The sequence below is a fragment of the Somniosus microcephalus genome, chromosome 3 (genome assembly GCF_052327205.1).
Source record: "Somniosus microcephalus isolate GS21.2 chromosome 3, FLI_Smic_1.0, whole genome shotgun sequence".
Taxonomy (NCBI): domain Eukaryota; kingdom Metazoa; phylum Chordata; class Chondrichthyes; order Squaliformes; family Somniosidae; genus Somniosus; species Somniosus microcephalus.
Window position 1 is genome coordinate 32685916 of NC_140989.1, and position 6000 is coordinate 32691915.

At 40.6% G+C, this 6000-nt stretch overlaps 1 long non-coding RNA gene across 1 annotated transcript; it reads right to left on the minus strand.

Moving 5' to 3' along the window:
- Positions 1-610: 610 nt before the first annotated feature.
- LOC147120958 (uncharacterized) lies at positions 611-2392 on the minus strand. Its single transcript, XR_015075369.1, has 2 exons — positions 2224-2392; positions 611-1073 (listed from the first exon to the last, which is right to left on the minus strand). It is a non-coding gene; the product is annotated as an uncharacterized LOC147120958 (long non-coding RNA).
- Between the last annotated feature and the right edge of the window lie 3608 nt (positions 2393-6000).

Genomic DNA, 6000 nt, shown 5'->3' on the forward strand with positions numbered 1-6000 from the left:
TTGCATGTCCAGCTTTTTCCAGTTCTGATGAAGGGTCCCAGACCTGAAACGTTAACCCTGTTTCTTTACGGATGCTGCCTGGCCTGCTGAGTATTTCCAGCATTTTCTGTTGCTACCCCAGTATAAGTTGTTTCGGCAGTCTACCTGTCACCACGCCACGAACCCCCAGCCCAAGAAACAGAACAGAACTCTTAACTGTAGCAACAGGCAAACCTCTAAAACTAATGCAGAAAAATACAACCCTGCAATATAAAGAACTAAAAAGTCTTGAAAATATTGTGTTCATTGTTGGAACCACTCCTCCTAGTTTAAGTGCCAAAAGCACAGATTTTAAAATGTTCACAGTTACTAGACTGCTGATGTGGTAAAATGTTTTACCATTCTTTGCAAATGATACATGATGTTAGTTTAAAGATGCCCATAAGTGGGAACAACTTGCTCCAGATAAGAAAGCATGACAAAGAAAACATCCATGAGGCCCATTGCTGATGCTGAATGTAAACGCCATCTGAGGAAGACTCGGTCGTAAAATCAAGATTCCCAACCTGCTACATCTGGGATCCACTGTTCACTGCGGGCACTCGCTCCCAGCAAAAATCACATGCGTCAGCCATCAAAGAACTCACTACAGAAAATGAGATGATATTCTGTCTGTCTTCAATATCGAAAGATGAACGACTTGCACAAAAAAGTTCTCCATGTTAGGTAGTGATTTTTAAACTTTTCTATGTGTCGGATCCCCTGGAACTATCACGCACCTTTCTCCTAATCTCCCAAAAACAACTGCCCAAAAGTTAACTCTTATCCATGCAATAATTTTTTCTTTTAAATAGTGTACAACAGAAATGGTGTGGTGCCAAGTTGCAAAACGCAAGCCCTGTGGATCCTAGTTTGTAAAGTTATTATATTAAGAATTTCCTTCAACATCTAGTTATTACATTTTCATATTTTGACATGCAAGTTCTTCTTGGAGAAAATGTAATGTTCTTTGCTTAGTTGATGGGCACCAGATGTTTTGTAGATTTTAAGAATGTTGGAGAGGATCAGTGTGTGGTGTCGGTGTGTACGTCATTCTGCAAATTAAAGGCACAGTTTACAAGATTAAGATCCATTTTAACTAAATAAATTTGATTTAAAACAAAAAATCTGATTTTCTGCAGCACTTTGGATGTACAGCAATAACCAAGTTGAAAACATGGGTCAAGTGGCGCAATCCCTTTGAGCCATTTTACTTTGGTGATTGTATAGTGGCATTTACATAACTGTCCCTTCTCACATTATAGAGACAGTATCATAAGCTGAAAATCTGCTGTTTTCCCTCAGTGTTATCACCTGGCTTACTCCTCACTGAATACAAAACTTTTGCTGTTAATTTACTTCACAACAGGAAGTCAACATGTTGCCATTTCACCTCTGTCCATGCAAATTGGATTACTGCAAAATTGCTATACAAATGGGGAGGAAAAACATAATGTAGATGCAACAAAGCTATAAAATGAGATACTTGCTTGTCTTATGGGGCTTTTAGTGTCTTGTCTTTTCCATTTTGATTCAGGAATTGGCAAAATGGCTAGTTGAGTGTATTCTACATCACCATCAATTCACCGGTAGGGGCACGGGTCATTCCTAGACTAACCTTAAAGTGGTCACATTACATAGTTTCTTGCAGACTAACACTTGGAGTCGTTCTTTTGCTTTTAACAATTTTATATGACTTGGATTTAGCAGACAAGGTTGACCGACAGTTTGATCGATTTGTTCTGACAGTGGGTGTTTCAGCCCAGAATCTTAGCTAAGAAGACTTTTCACCTGGTTTAGACTCCCGTGATACGTGGAAGATGCTATTGGGGGGTATTACCTTGTGGGCTTGTCTCTGACCTTCAAATGTAAACATTCTTTGTATTCCAAGATCACCCCAACCCGTGCTTCTATCCTTTGGTTACATTATTCTTGTGTTATTGTGCTTATCACAAAAGTAGTTTTTATGTTCTTTTTGGAAAACAACCCAGGAGAGAAACCTTGTTACGATACAATGACTAAGAGTTCTGTAGGCACTGTCCCTGAATTATAATGTCAACATTTTTTCAGAAGGACAATGTCCTACGACTTCTCTCCTCCCTTCCCTGTTGTCAGCCCCGACTTACTATTGCAGTACATGAAGACTGCCTCAATTGGAAAATAACACAGACTGCAAGGCAGGCGAGGTACTCTTACTGTATTTACCAGGGTTGAGATAGAAGCTGAAAGCTTCCTGGTAGGTTGTCTGGATCCACTGCTTGCTGCTTGTTCTATAAATATCTTTCCAAACTTGAACATTGCGTAAAGTTTGCAGGTCGAAGCTACAAGCGTGTTTAACTGCATTGGTCAACTGCGACTGCACCACAGAACTTGCTGGTTTAGTCCTTGAAATCAAAGTAAAATGGAAGACGAGTATCTGCAACATTCTTTCAAAACAATTAAAATTGTCATAATAGACCATTGCAAAACTGCTATTTAATTTGTTAAAGGTCCCAACTGCATATATATTAAAACTGACTCTGCTTGTTATTATGTGCAGTCCACCCCAGATGGATTCACAGTAATCCTCGTGATTTGATTTACTTTGATCACTGAACAATCTGCTTTTAAATTGGTGTAATCCCAATTGGTGTTTGATTCTAATTTGCTCTTTCAAAATTCTGATGTAGGCAAATTCTGATAAATCTTCAGTACAGTTGGCCTTTGGAAACTTTTGGAGTTCAGCTTTCCACTGTTTATCCATGAATAATGGAACATTTTATTGAGCTAACTTCTATATGGTGTTGACTAGAGACTAACTAATAACTAGTTAATGGAATCTACTCTTAATTCAAACTTGATTAATTCAAATTCTGAAAATTTCATTTTGTTAGCACTAAAATCACACTTTGCTACTCTACTTAGTTCAAATCATTGGATCATTCTAATTTTTCTAGTGTAAAAAATGGCCCTGAATTATATGGGGTAAGAGTTAAAACTTTCTTTCCTGCCGCAAAATGTCCAGCGTAAATCCGATGGAACTGCCTAGGGAAAGGGCTGGATGTGCAGAGTCCCGACCTTGGTTGAGAAATCCTGTCCGGCCTTGCTAGTCGCAGAGCCTCCACCCCTCCCTTACAAAGCTGGTCGTGTTGGAGGAGGTGGGGCTGGGGGCTGAGACTCCCTATACTGGGAGTTTCCACTTCCCAGGCTCATAAGGGACCTGATAATACAGGAGGCTGGTATGCCAAGTCAGATGAGGCCTACCAGCCTCCTAAAGAATGCAGGTGGGCCCCATCAGGAGTCTAGGCTAGGGAAATTTTGCATAAATGCATTTAAGGGAAACCTAGACAAGTACATGAGGGAGAAAGGAATAGAAGGATATGCTGATAGGATCAGATGAAGTAGGGGGGAAGGAGGCTATAGTGGAACATAAACATCAGTATAGACCAGTTGGGCCGAATGTCCTGTTTTTATGCTGTAACTCTACATAATAGTTTAACAAATGATCTGGACCCTTGAAGATGAGGAAATCTTTTTTAGTCTCAAAGGGCCCTCTTACATGGGGCTGAAGGTGTGGGCGGAGGCTGTAAGAGATCTCCATGGAGGCCAAACGACAGAGTTTCTGGCAGCATAGAGCAGGTTGGGTGATGTGGGTGCCTGTCAACCTCATGCAAATGTGGTGCCCTCTCGATCACCCAGAAAACACCAGAAGGGGCAACGCTGGTGTAATTGTTGGGCTTGTGTCCAGCAAATTTTCCACCCCGCTGTTTTTTTTTTGTATCTTCTATATGACTCTTGGATTTCTTTGCCTTCTGACTGGTCTCTGCTAACCACAGGATATCAGTCAAGTGGTTAGAAAAGTCCACAAATCAGATCCAGGACAATGTAGGCGGGACCAACTGAGAGGTTAAGTGGAAAGAATTCTAACCATTTAAGAGTAAGTAACTGTAAGCGTTTAAATATTCTGAAATCTTAACTGTGTTGGAGGCCTGAGGCAGGACAAGCCTGGGACTCAAGTTTAGGAATAAACCCAGTCAGTGATATCTGCTGCTGAGGTCTACCTTAATAATCCCTATAAAACAAAAACCTGTAAAATTCTGCTGAGTACAGATATTTTAAACTATTGCTGGAAATTGTTTATAATGAAGCCTAACATAAATAGGTATCAAATACAGTTCAGAATTTCCTTGGCGACAATGTGCAGCATTACCTGATCCACTATTGCACTAATTCCAGTTTCCACAGCATTCGTAATGCCTTCATTGAGGAAGTTGTCCCATTAGTGCTGAATTATAGGTAGTTTGTGCCTGGGTCTTGTTCAAGCTTACTTTACTTGCTCTTAATTGCCCCAAGAGATGGAAGATGTTCATCCTTTCTGTCTGTGCCGAATTTAAACACAGGTCCCAGAAGAGAGAGGCAATATTCTAGATCACGCAATTCCCTTTTCTATTCTTAATTCAAAGTCTTTAAATTTAATTGAACTGATCGTTTGTTTTAAATGCAAAACTCCTGCCTTGCTGTGTTATTTAGGCTGTTTAATTAAAAATTATTGGATAATTACATTTTTTTTTATTGCAGTAACAACTGAGTTATCAGAAGGACACTAATTGAATTTGCACACTCTGAAGAGGATCAATTCTGTAGCTTTCTTAGGGCGATGTGTACATGCGTTGGTTGCCTTACCTATTCCCCTGTGAACAAGCAACGTGTACTCGGCCTATCTGACCAGGATACATGCCCCAGACATCTCTCCCATGCCGGCTCGCGCTGTCGAGAATAAGAAACATCCATCCATAGATTCTAACACATTCTTAACAACAAAATGTCTGTTGTATTATAAGCAGTTAAGACAATCCAAACTTCAAAATACCGGCTCTGAATTTGCGGTCGGCGGCCTAGCTAAGGAGTACAGCACCGACCTCCGCACTTAACTGCTGCGAACCCCGCTTCGAGAAGTTGCTTTGAAACGCTGCAGAGTTGTGCGCAGCATAATGGGTCACAGATCCCAGGGGCGCACCATTGTGCGTAAGCACACCTGGGATCACATGGGGCGGTGCTCCTTTCACTAGCCGATCAGGAAACATTTCAACTCGACGTCAAAGAACTTGTAAATCAAACGGTTAGATACTAGTTATATTTATTTGACAAGTACAGTAATTGGCTTTAAAAAGCACAGGGAATACTTTGGAGTAAGTACAGTTATTTACTGGAAGACTGCAAGATTTCTTTTTTAAATGATTAAAACAATCTCATCCCTCAAACCGAGCCTTTGCAGCTGCCTGGTAGGTTCTTTTACCTGTTTGTATTTAATTATACAATTTTTGCATCCCCACCTCCTTACAGTGTGCAAACCGGCTCCTGCGCCTGTGTGCACCAGCCATAAAATTTTCTAACGTAATTAGCCCAACTTTTCACCAGCACATTATTTCAATGAGGACTTGAAAGTTGCAACGGATCATCTGTCTAATCAGAACTTGACAGATTGCAAGGTCAGGATTTAGCGCTTACTTGCAGTCAATTTCAAAGGCGGTATGATGGCGTACTCTGAGAGTACGCCGTCATACCGACCACAAATACAGGGCCATTATGAAATGTTTGACCAGAGGTGCACATGCGTTTGTTACTACTATGTACCCTGTAATAGCTCGACAGATACTGAAGTGAAGAAAGTATGAGTAATTATTGGGTATACCTCGCTAAATAAATGGTGGATTTATTGCTCATCAGTAAGTTTGTTTTTTAGTTGAACCTCAGCACAAATACTCAAGGCAAAAGAAATAACTATGTTGGCGAAGGGACTATGATGGAGCAATATGTTTGTATTGTATCTTCATTAGTCTTTTTGGAACAAAACTAGCCACAACTCTGAGTGGATGGTGATTCCTTACCAGAGACAAGAGATGGTTGACTTTTTTTTACTGTTGTCACGAGTAGGTTTTCCCACAAGTGCCAGCATCAGACTTTACTGCCTCCTCGCAGAGGCCATTTGTTATATTCGCAGTT